At 37.0% G+C, this 13,595-nt stretch overlaps 1 pseudogene; it reads right to left on the minus strand.

Moving 5' to 3' along the window:
- Nucleotides 1-13,010: 13,010 nt before the first annotated feature.
- On the minus strand, nt 13,011-13,132 carry LOC118610555 (annotated as a pseudogene).
- Between the last annotated feature and the right edge of the window lie 463 nt (nt 13,133-13,595).

Genomic DNA, 13,595 nt, shown 5'->3' on the forward strand with positions numbered 1-13,595 from the left:
GTTATGTTTAATATGAAATTTATATCCTTGCTTTCACAGAGGATCCAAGGCACTGGAGTTGAGATCAGGCAAAAACAAAACAAAACAAAACAAAACAAAACAAAACACAAAAATGTTTCTTATGTTTCTTTTTTAGTTGTGGAAAGAATAAGAAGGGAAATTTTGCCTTCCCAACTCATTCCTGGCACCTTTGCCTGGCAACCTCCTCTGCCCATCTCTCCAGAGTGGTCCTCTTCTCCTGGGCAGGGAGTCCTTCTCTGATCACTCTGTGCATGTTACACCTGGCCATAGTCACTCCCTATCACATCACCCGGTTCCCTTTTCTTTGTAGTGTTGACTGTCATCCAAAATTATCTTTTTAAACTTATTTACCTGTGTTCCAGTTCTAGAAGCTATATGATATGATGAACAAGACCTAAACTTGCTCACTTGAGTTATCCTTATTGCCTACATGGTGCCTTGAAGACAATAGGTACATGATAAATATTTGGTCAATCAAGTAATAATTTCATATGTGGTCACTCATTTCTTTTTAAATAGCTATTATCAAGCCATCCATTCAACAATAATGCAGGGACTTCAAATCAACAGCAGTATTTCCCTGTATCTTATGTGCATCATCATCACCACCATTTAATAACCATTTATTGAACAGTTAGAATGTACTCCTTAAACTAGGGAAGGCAAATCCATGGGAGGACACATGGTGTGCTGGGAGATAGCCAAAAAATCAACATATGTCATCGTCTCAGCATTGGTGGAACAGAGCTGCAGTTTTATATTTTTAAACTCATGAAGTTTAATTTTAAAGATAAAACATGAGACTTTCAACAAGTGTTGTGCTGGTGGCCAGGCTGTTTTGCATTGAGGCTTTGGTTCCCATAACTCTTGTCCCAGTATTTTTACTATCTTTTAGAAACAATCCACATCTTCCATTATCCTTATCCATTTAGCATCTCTTTTTTTCTTACAGATTTCAATTGTCTACATCAATGCCAATTATGAATGAGATGTTTAGGTGCAACAAATATTTCATGTGTTTACTTGAATTTTCCAGCCCTTGTTCTTAAGATGGGGCCATGAGACAAGTTTGGGTCAATGGATCGGGAGTAGTTTAGATGTCACTTCTCAGCTGAACCAGTTAATAGCTAATGTGCTTCCTCTTCTCCTAAATAACCTTGGTAGCCACATATTGAGATCATGAAAACAGAAGGTGCAAAGGGCTTGGATTCCTGGCTCCTGAGATGGAGAAGAGCCCCTATTGACCTCAGCTTTTGCATGAGCCAGAAATAAATTTTTATTGTGCTAAACTACTGAGATTTCAAGATTTGTTTATTGCCACACATGGTCTATGCTATCCTTATCTAATCCTCCAATCAACATTATTTCAGAGTACAAGTGTATCTCACTTTATTGCTCTGTGCTTTATTATCCTTCTTAGATATAGCATTTTTACAAATTGAAGGCAAGGCTCTCCACCAGCAAAAGGATTATAATTTGCTTTTTTGTGATATTCACTTTTTTTGTGGAGGTCTGGAACTGGACCCACAATATTTCTGAAGTATTCCTGTAGAGGTGTCCGCTGAAGGTGGTAAATATTTGTTTTCTGCTTGATCATGAAGATTTGGGATGTCGGTTCTGTGAAGTGAAATTGTAAAGTTCTTGTTATGGACATAGGAGACTAGTCAGATTTGTTCACATTCCCCTGTACAAGCTTCAGTATGTCCTCAAAGAAAACTTTCAACTATTCTTTCCTCAACTTCTCAAACTAGGCCTGGAAATTATTAAGTGCTAGTTTGGGATTTTCTGAGTATTGAAGTCCTGGAGATTTAGGACAAAGGAAGTTAACTGAGAGTGTCAGAACTGCAGTCACTGTTTGAAAGTCCTTTCCTCAATAGAACTGAAAGAATACACAGACATTCCTCAGTAACAAAGAGACCTAAATCACACTACCATTGGCGAGAGTTCCAATCCATTCTATTGAACTGCTGTTATCCCCAACAAGAAGATTATATTGCCTTTCATGTTAAATTGTATTTCAGGAGGCTGGTAAGTAATTCGGTGCACAAATCAAGGTTCAGATGAACACACTTGATAGAATAGAACTGAAATGGGGGTACAGGTCAGGAGTTGTAAGAGTACAACAGTGCTTTGGAAACCTAAGACCCTCGAATATTTCACCATTCATCAGAGGTGAGAATGCTGAATTATACACATAGAGAAAGAACACAATGAGCTGAGCTTCCTATTGAGAAGTGGATTGCTTGCTCATCTTTGGATGTTGTAGTAATTCTCTCCAGACATAAGATTACCCTTATAAGCAAAGACTGTGTCTAAAAAATTTATCTTTGCAGTCTCTAACCCAATACCAGAAGTATACTAATAATAACAACTAGTATTTATAATATTTAATAAAAGCCAGTTTTACTATATGCATTATATGCATATTAATTTATTTAATCCTTAGAAAAAGTCAGAGGAGTAGGAATTAATATTAATTCCAGTATATAGATAAAAAACTAGGAACCTCAAGTATGAGGACTTTAAGCAAATTGCCCAAGGACGTATGTCTAGTTAATACTGAACCTAGGTTTAAACATGTAGCCTGACTCCAGGGTGTGATGTTTAACCATCATATCCTAATACTACTCTTCACAATTTCAAGAAGAAAAGAAAGAAGGAAGCCTAGGGTAAAGAGTGATGGAAGAAGGATGGAAAGGAGAAGGAGAAGATAATGAGGTACTGGAAGGCAGGATGGAAGGGTGAACAGAAAACATATAAAGAGAGGACTAGAGGAAAGGATAGAAAGTTTAGATGGAAGAAGGAATTGAAGAAGGGATAGGAGGCAGGAGAAAATGGTGAATGAATGGATGGATGAAAATATGGAGAGAAAATAATTTAACTAGTTGAATAGACATAAAAGACAGAAATCTTTTGTGTCTGCCCTAATGGAGTTAACAGTGTTGCTGCTGAGAAGGCTCCTGACACCTACAAAATAAAGATTCATGGCAAAGATGAGCTGAGCTTTCCTGAGAGCAATGCGGTTTTTGATTAGCAACGTTTCTCTACCTCTCTCTTCTCATACACATTGAACCTGTGTGCTATCTCCTGCCCAGGATTTCTTCCTTTAAGGCTACCTTGGATTTTCTTTTAACTGGATGTTATCTCCATAAAAACCATTCAGAGACCCCAGGTTCTTGCCTTTCCTGTTTTTCCCAAGGATGCAGAAAAAGCATATTTAACATATCAGTTTGGGTCATTTCAGAGTAAGATGGTACACTCTTCTGGACAGAGGTGTTGGTAGTGGACTTTTCTCACGGGAAAGAATTCTGCACTTAACACCCAAGCCCTTTGATTCCCAATTTGGTCCTCTGTCCACCACCTGATGTCAGGTGCTCAATAAACACTTTAAAAAAATATTAATATGGTGTAGACACCATACATATATGCTGGAAGATTTGTAGAAAAGAAGGGAAGGAATATATGTTGTTTACCAAGTAAAGCTGCTTCAGTTGGTTAAGTTGGGTATCAAAGGACAGCTGTATGTCTAGACAAATGCAATGACTGAATGGACATCCAAGAATCAGAAGATATACTGCAGTTGCCAAAGCGGAACCATTTGCCTTTCTCGCTGTGGTCCTTTATAGAATTCTAGTATGGAGAGTATCTTAGATTGTGTTTCCCCAGAAGCAAACAACAACTCAAGTACCAATAGAACATTTAGAAGATTACGAGGAAACACAGCTGGGAGGTAAGTGAAGTGAGACAGTTAAGCAGAAGAAGCCAATGAAGGTCAAGTTATAAATTAACTTACACTGTGGGTGACTAGAGCTTAATGTCCCTGGAGAACTGTGAAAACTTGTATAAATGCACACCCAGGATTATCTCACCTGAGTGGCAAAGGAGCTGGTGTATTTACACACCAATTTCCATTAGTCATTGTTTTAAGCCTGCTTTAGTGGGAATGGTACATTGTTTCCAGTACTCTGTGTGCTGCACAGATGCCGAGGTAGGCTCCTGCAGTCAGAGAGAGGCCTCAGGCAAAGAAGAGCAAGTGCTGGGGTGGTAGCTCTGTCCTGCAGGCTGTAGCAGCAGCACAATAAGTGGCACAGACGGGGCTTGTCCAGCTCCATTTAGGACTGAACTAAGAAAAGGAACAATTATAACTTTTGTTTCCATAGTGCTTTTGAAGCAGTTAATCTTAGTAAGGAGTTAGCATAGCATTATAAGCCCTGTATTATTTAATCCATTTAAATATGTGGAGACCGAGTCTTTGGGAGGTTAGTTGCCTTGTCCAAAGTCACATAGTTTTGGTGGGGTCAAAACTATGGCTTAATTATTTTGCCTTTGCATCCAGAGCTGTTTACATTTATATTTGTATCATATCGTACAGTTTCCATGTCAAAGTCAAATGGAAGTCAGACCAGAACTTTCCGCCCTTCCCTAAAATCTGAATATGGAAAATGAAAGAGTGCTAACCCCCAGACTCCTGAGAGTTTGTCATGATTACTCAAGGTGCACTGAGGCTGTGGTAATGCTGCTCTGGATTGTTCCACCTCAGTGGTGATTGATTTACCACCTCTTAGTATAGCATCCTCTTACAGCTCTGAGCTCTTTGGGGAAAAGATTTAATTTCAGTTTACATTTTAGATAGTAAAAAAGTAAAAAGGCTGTGAAATTGAGACATGGACCATCTTACATCTGCAGCTATTTATGGACATATTTCTGGAGGATATTGAGCAGGGTAGCTAACAGACAAAAAGTGATATGGGAGATCGAACACAGGGTCATGGAAATGAACCTGAAAAGAGAAGCTGCTAGAAAGTGCCCCTATACTAGTATCCTTACTCTCTCCTGATCAGCCAGGGACATCTCCCAGACAATCCATTCAGGCCTCCCTGTCTGCTTGCAAACTCTCCTCCAAACACACCAACAGATTTCCTTCAGAGATCTTGCTCTTTGCTTGATAACTGAAACCGCGGCCCGTGTGCATCACTCACTGCTTGGTTTCCCTTCCCAAGCATTCGTTAGCTTTACCTGATATCTTCTAGAGATACAAAGGCTCCACACCAAATAAGGACCTAGTCGAGACTTCAGGTGCAGGAGAGAGAGCTTTTTGAGGACCAATAACCTTTAGCATTTTTAAATCAAATTACCTCCCAGACTGTAGAACTCATTGTATATAGCAACATAATCTATCCCCCAAATCCCACAATTTTCCAAATCTTGCATAATTGTGTATTTTTTAATAAAGATAACTTGTTCCATGTATAATATAATAGATTAATCTTTATACTTCTGTAAGTTTTTTGATGAAAAAAAAAAACATATTAGAACAGATTCTTTAACCAGGCTGTACCTGGATTTAGATTTGTAGAAATCCATTTCATATACATAGGTCAATACACCTGGACGTTCTCCCCTCATCTTTCAGTTATAATTACACAGCTCAGCTGTCCATTGGCTCCATGTAACAGAAAACATGAAAGTCTGGTAGGATGGAAAGAAGCCCAGCCTGCTGTCTATCTTGGGCACAAACTGCTAGAAGGCTAACTTTACAGTTTATAGATGTTAGACTGGCAAAATACATAGTGTTTTTTATGTACACTCAGCAACTCCTAACTGCTAACGGGTAGGACAGATATGTGAGACACACATTTCCTCAGTGCTACAAGGAAGAAAGGAAGGGAGGGAGGAAGGAAGGAAGGGAGGGAGGGAGGAAGAAAAGAGAGGTAGATGATAGATGATAGATGATAGATAGATAGGTAGATAGAGCCTTATTTTAGTGGTAGTCTTCATATACCAATTCTTAAAACAAGGAATTTGCCTCACCTGTCTTCTAAGGCCTGAATTTATTTTTAAACTTCCTTATGTTTTCTTTATAGAGGTTTGACTTGAGGAGAGGACAGCATGGTGTTTCCTCACCCCACTCTGTGACTGCCTGCCAGAAGTCTCTGGCTGAGTCATAGATCAGATGTGCCATGAGCATCTCAGCTGAGGGATATGGCAGGCTTCTGAATGTTTAGTTTTCATCCTATTGCTGTAAGACCTTGAATATGTGACTGCTTTCTTTTAGGTCACACTTTCCCTTCTTAGTGGAAGAAGGTTGACTGAGAAAGGACATGCCCACATAAACTTCAGAGTAATAACTGGCTTGAAAAACAATCTTTTTAACTTTCTATTTATCTGGTGCCCTGTATGCCACCAATGGTCCTGCTTGGCAATAATTATTATTGAGATAATTCTGATAATGGTCAGATGGTTCTCGCTGACTACAGACAAATCTGCTATAGGTTCGTCCTTTCCTTCTGATGACACAGTCTTGGGGATCTTTGTAAGTGTTCATCTGCCTCCAGGACAGCTCAACAGAGATCAGGGTGTCTTGGGACAGGTGTTAAATGCAGGTAAGAAGTCAGCCATCTTCCTCAAAATTGGGTCCCTGCCCTGTCCCATTTCCCTTCCTCACACTAGAGCTCTGAGAACATTTGTGTCCCTTTCAGACGCAGGTGGGAGAAGGGAGAAAACCAGAGAAGATCCAGCAGCAGGAATGTCCCATAAGCCTCTGAGCCATGAAGAAAGAGAACCTGCAGCATCCACATCAGGGAGGAGGTGGCCTGGTTTTGTTTCTATGTTTCTGTCATTTCAGGTATATTGATGAATATGAAGACAAATTCCAAATACATTGTCAAGTAGGAAGACAGTACAGGGTATCAGGGGTAAGTGGAGGAAAGACACCAGGTAAGGACTCTAACACAGGCTATTTAAAAAAAGAGAATATAGCATTTTCTCTTTATTTTCTCCCTCATAAAAGCACCAAAGCTAAAGCAGTAAGGATGGTAGAAGAAGTAGGGGAGAGGCATGGGTGGGCAGTGATTAGTCCAGGCTCATAGCTTAAACCACAGGGGGAAGCTGGGATGTCCAGACCACACAAACTGCAAAGGCCACTGCTCTTGATTCTTCCATTTGAAATGCAGAGCGATGTGATAAAAATTGAGATGACTCTTGAGTTGACTAAGACATCAACCAAACTACCAACTGAGAATACGCTTAAAATTTGCCTCACTCTCAAGCAAATGTGGTAAACTAAGGCCCATTGAACTGGACTATGATTTTTGTGAGAAAATGAAGAATAAAGATTTATTGCCTGTTTGGGTTAGTCCCATGACACCTGAGGAGAGTTGGGATTATATTCCATTTACTATCTTATTGGCATTTAGGAGTTAAGGACTCTTTGAAATCCACAATTTAAGGAACTTGGGCTGCATAAAAATGATACAAGTGCCAATATTTTAAACATATGTGCTATATTTGCCTTTACCATGGAATGGTTTAGGTAATGAGGGTGAACTAAATCTCTAGGTTGGCATTCCGATTCAGTGCATGTGTTTGAGAGACGGACCCTGTGAGTTCCAGACCTGCAGCTGCTATTATTATCGGATCTGCCTTATGTGCTACAGTGGCTATTTGCCCAAACTCATAAAAATTTCTCTGCAAGGTCCATTGAATGTCACTGGTATTTGTAACATAATAATCAAAATGAATTGTTGCGCTGGTGGTGGAATGAATACACAAGGGCTGATTAATCCACTTGCAGAAACCCTGGAATGAAGTTGAAAAACATAATAACAGCCAACCCTTAATATTAACCCTGTGGGGACTCTTATTAATTGGTCTGGATTTGAGCACAGCTTTTAATCAACTTGCAGGATTTTAATCTTACACCCCCAGAACTGCTCATTTATCTCCCCAAACTGTGAAATAAATGTTGAACAAATGTCAGAGAAGGTCCTTTTAAGAGCTCATCTTAGAACATTTTATCTACATCCGTATCTTGTAATAAAGCAGTATAGCTGTGATTCTGACCGAGCCCATGTCTGGAGAGAATCTGCTTGCAATTTCTCACAGAAGGATGAAGGGATAGCTTTATGTGACAGAGGGAACAGGTTATTGAATCTATACTTGGGTAATTCAGGCCAAAGTAAGTATTCTTAGAGGAGAAGGGGAAAAAGAAATTTTATAAGTGAAAATAATGGAAACAAACATTGGGACAATAAACTGGCCTGTATCACTGAGCTCAGCAGGGGTCTTTAACATTTGGATTCAAGAAATTTTTTGAAAACTCTCTCTCCAGAACAATGAAAATATAAATATATATGTCTCCTAAATATAAACAAGTTCAGGAGGTTTTTATGACCCCCTGAAGTTCATCCTCTAACTCATGGGAAGCATCCCAATTTAGATGCTTTCACAGTAACTAGTGACTCCTGTTTCACAACCTTCTCTACACCTGCTGTGATTGGTTTATTGACTATCTTTTACTGTAGCTTAGAAGCTCCCTGAAGGCAGGAACCACGTAGCTTTTTACTGCTAAACCCTCAGCATATAAAACAAGGCCTGAGACACAGGTAGAACTAAATAAACATTTCTGAAATTCAAAAGACAGATGCTCATCTACTGAATGTTTAGTGTTCTTGTCCAAGTCTAGATAATGCTAAGTTAAAAAATAGAGAACAATTTTCAGAATTAGGAGAACACTGACTATGCCTAGGCCTCTCCTCTGCACAGCTACCCTTTCATTGTACGTGATTGGCTTAATAATAATGGATTTGTGGAAAGCAGTGCTTGTAATTATATTTGATTCATTTAATTCTCTAAAGCCATGCTAATCAAACTTTAGCACGCTTGAAAGTCACCTGGAGAGGCTGGAAAAACACAGATTGCTAGGCTCTGCCTTCAGATACTCTGATTTTGGAGGATTGGCTTGGAGCCTGAAATTTTATATTTCTAATAAGCTCCAGGTGATGCTAATACTGCTGGTCCATGGACCCCACTTTGAGGAACAAGACACTAAAGCCCTTTGAAGTGATTCTAATGATTTCATTTTCCATGTAAAAAATCTTGAGAGTCAGATCAGCCCCAACAAAATCAGCAGTGTTAGAATTCTAAAGGCAGAACTTTAGACTCCAGTTACTGTTTGTATGCTATTATGTTATGATGCCCACCCCTCTTCCCCCTCACCACACACACACACACACACACACACACACACACACACACACGGGCCAGAATAACATCCTTATCACATCTCCACTCCACTCCACATTCTTCATTGGATCCTTCTTCAGGAGATGTGACTACAAAGTAATTAAGCTCTTAATTTGTTTTATTATGTAAACACTTTTATAACAGTGTTAATAGAAATTTTCAGGAGGAAAAATAAATCTCTGCTAATTCCTCCATGTTATTGGAAGTTTCTTTTTGCATTTTTGTATAAGCATGCTAATTTTTAAATAGCTGTAATCATGGTGAATGTGAAATGTGTTCAGTTTTTACTTACCATAGTGAGCATTTTTAAGTTGAATTTTTTGTTATTTTAACAATGATTAAGTGAATATACAAAATAGTACCTGTGCAGCTGAATGTTGTTCCTTCAGTGTAGTCAACTGAGAGGCTATAAGTCTACTCCATTGTAAGGGAGTTGCCAAATATATTTGTGATGCTTCTTTTGCAAAAATTCTCTGAACCAGTTTTAAAGAAATTCAAGAAGAGCAGCCTTATTCAGCTTCAATCTGATTCTGATCTGAAAAGTTACCAAACATCATTCTCACTATTAACCTTGCTTGACTCTATAAGACATTTCTCATTTTCAAAAAAGCAAACCTTTCTTTAAAAGATTAATATTGGCCACCACTGGAGAATATTAAGAAGACTTACAGGTCCTGGTGATGAAGGCTTGCTATTTTGTGATGCCATTCAATTCCTCCTAAAATGATGAGCTATAATTTCAATAAAAAATACACCATTTTCAGTAGAGTAGTCTTAACATATGAAAATATAAACATGTGAAACTGTAAACACAATTCTGAGAAGAAGATGAGTAAGGGACCTAAGTCTATCAGATTTTATGATGCTACAAGAATTAAATCAATTTGGTACAGAGACATGAATAGAAAAAGCATTAATGGAAAAGAAAAGAATTCAAATATGGGTTTGAATTCAGTATTTCATAAAAAGCAAGATTTTAAATCAATATAAATTGATTTACTTTTCCCATCATGTAAAAATCCCAATCCATGGAATTGAGACAAATCATTAGATATTTGAAAACATAATGTTGATGGACTCCATCAAAATTGTTGCATCAAAAATATCCAGACAGGGGATAGATTTAAGTATTTAACTAAATACTTTTTAAAGTAAAGGTAAACTATAAAACTATCCAAAGGAAACATGGAAGACTGAAATATTTGACTATATAAAATAGAAATTTTATATATGGTAAATTTTCTGTATGGCCATATTATATTGTAAATAAAGGTCAAAAGAGAAATAATGAAACTGGAAAAATATTCTTAGCACATAAGAAAAAATGAAAATTTTCTTATATAAAGTATTCTTTCAAATCAATAGTAAAATACCAGAATCACAATAAAATAATGTACAACATATCTGATCAGAAAACAACAGAACCGTAAGTAGTTTATAGACATGTAAAACATTGTGCAGCACCATTCCTATTAAGTAAAGATACATAGAAACAAAAATGAGACATCATTTTTCACTTATCAGATTAGAAACTGTCAAAATAGTAATTTATGATATTATTAAGAATAGTTAAAGGAAACCAGCAATCTCATATTCTCTTAATAAAAGTATAAATTGCTGCAACCTCATTGAATGTCAATGTGGTAGATAAAAATATACCACAAAATAAAATGTACATGCACTTTAAACCAGGATTTTACTTCTAGGAATTTATACCACAATTACCCTCACAAATGTGCACTAAAATATACGTATAAATGTATTCATTATAAAACGTTCTGTAATAGTTTAAAAAAATGAGAAGCAACCTAAAGCCTATAGGCAGGGGAATGGCTATATAAATTATGAAACATTCATTCGGTAGAATACTAGATAATTATACAGAAAGAGGTAGGGCTTTGTGTGCTGACAAGGAAAAATCCCCAAGAGATGTATTGTCAAATTAAAAAAGAAGAGAAAAGAAAAGGCAAATTGTAGACTAGCATAGAGAGTGTATATATTATGCTTCTGTCTTTTTAAAAACGAAATGCTCAAAGTTAAAAATAATATCTAATATTTATTTAGTTTTCCCTATGAATAAGTACATATTTCATAAGATAAAATGAGATAATGTACATAACAACCTATGAGACATGTTCTAGTTATCTAAGGCAACGTAACAAAACACTCTAATGCAGTGGTTTAAAACCACGAAGGTTCCCTTATCACAATAATAAAAAGAAAATAGTCTGTTCTTGTTGTTGGGTAGTATTCTAGAGTATAAATATGCTACAGTTTGTTTGCTAATTTATCTGTTAATGGACATTTGTATTGTTTCTAGTTTGGGGCTGTTACAAATGTAGCTGCTGTAAACATTCATGTATAGGTTAGGAGAAAGAAAAAAACAAGTCATAGATGAAGAGAAAGTAAATGCAAAGAATCTGAAAAAGGGCTTGTGTAGACTATATGAAGGACCTTTCAAAACTCAATAATAGGAAAAGAAAGAACCTAATTAAAGGATTTAAACAATCACTTCACAAAAGAAGATATAAGGAGGACAAATAAGCACGTGAAAGATATTCATTAGTCATTTGGGGAAATTAAAATTGAAATGAGATATCACAACATGCCTATTATAAAATTGTTTGGAAGTTTCTTAAAAAGTAAACATATCTACCATGAAAGTCAGCTGTTACACTGCTAGGTATTTATTCAAACTGAATTTTTATTTCTAATTATTTGAATGTTTTTTTTTATTATTATTAGAATGTAAGAGTTTAAGCACCTTAGGTTTAGGGATATTTTGTTTAATCTTATTTTATCCTATCTTTTTAATTAATGTGGATATTCATAGCATCAAGTATTATGTCTGGGACCTGATAGTTGTTCAGTAAATATAATCTTGTAAATAAAAGATGGATAATAAAAAGTATTCCTGAATTCGATTGTCATTGGAGGAAGATTAAACAAAACAAAACAAAAACAGTAAGGGTTCATTCGTTCCCATAATTTCTGCTACTTCCACCTAGGCTTGCTCGTTCAATTACATTCAGCTGGCAAGTTAGCCAACGGTGGCACTTAGCTTGCGAGAATGGAATGGCTGGGCCTCTTCCTCCACCTGGCTTTTTACCTGGGCTTCTTTCTGGTGAACTTCATGTCATTGAAGTCTCAGGACAGCATTGCAAAAAAATAAGTCCCCAGTGCCAAAAGCGTAACAAGCTTCTGCTTGTATCACATTTGCAAGTCACATAACTAAGTAGCAGAATTGATATGGGTCAATATAAAGATATGGAAAGAAGAAGGTAAGATTCTTTGGGAGCCATTGCTGTAAGAAACTCCTACAAGATATGTGTAATCACCCCCATTTACCACTAAAGAAATAAGATTTAGAAACAATTTAATGACTTGCCAAAGGTCACACTGCTAGTAAGGAGCAGGAGGATAGAAGTTTTTTCCTGTTCCCCTGACTCCAGAGCCTATTGTCCTGACCATTCCTCTCTCAAGAATACCATTGTTTTTCCTACCTCGAACCATTTTCTACATTCTCTTCATACCTTTAACTTTAACTTCAGTTTGCCTTACCCCCAAGTTTAATATAGTTTTAAAGAATACTCCACCTTTTGGTTTATTTGGTTGGTCCACTTTGACTTTTCCGTGAGCTGTTTTTTTGAATATGCCGGTTTTTGCCCAGCTCTCTACATTGAACTACCTTCTGGAATGTCTTCTCACTTCAGAACTGTCTCTTGGAATCACAGAAATACTTCAAAGTCTAGTCCGAATATATCATTTTCAACTAACTTTTTTTCATTTGCCCCAAGGTAAAACTGGTTGCTGCTAATGATTTAACACTTTATCTTAATCACCTTATCATATAACATATAATGCATCCTTTAGGTATGGCTTCTATATGACTGTAAGACTGCTAATTTCCAGTTCCCTGTGTGTGCACTTGTTTGCAGATCATAGCACCTTTTTTTCTTTTTTAATGCCTATAGCACCTGGTGGTATTCCTGGGTGATCTCCCATCCAAGTACTAACCAGGCCCGACCTTGCTTAGCTTCCAAGATCAGACAAGTTCAGGCACGTTCAGGGTGGCATGGCCATAGACATAGCATCTTTTAAATGTGAGGCATTTACTGAATAATTAAAGCTACCTTTTTTTTTTCTAATTTGTATTTTCTTTTAAAATATCCTGTAACAGTGCTTTTCAGACTGTAGTGAGCATGGAAATCACCTGAAGATCTTATTAAAATGCTAGCCATTTCTGATTCCATAGGCCTGCCTTAGGGTCTAATATTCTGCATCTTTGGAAAGTTTCCAAGTAATACTGAAACTTCTTTTCTGGAGACCATACATTGAGAAGTAATATCCTATAAGACATAGTTGTGAGGGATCAACACTTAAAATAATAAAGCAAGTATTTTTTAAAGCAAAATAATGCCTATGAAACAACAACGACAACAACAAAATAGTTAAAATTAGAGTTCCCGGGATAATTGGATGCATTTCCTATCTCCAATTTTAAATCAATATATTTGGCCTCTGAACCCTCCAATAACCCTGGGTTTGGT

Source organism: Rousettus aegyptiacus, unplaced genomic scaffold, assembly GCF_014176215.1.
Source record: "Rousettus aegyptiacus isolate mRouAeg1 unplaced genomic scaffold, mRouAeg1.p scaffold_m13_p_12, whole genome shotgun sequence".
NCBI lineage: Eukaryota > Metazoa > Chordata > Mammalia > Chiroptera > Pteropodidae > Rousettus > Rousettus aegyptiacus.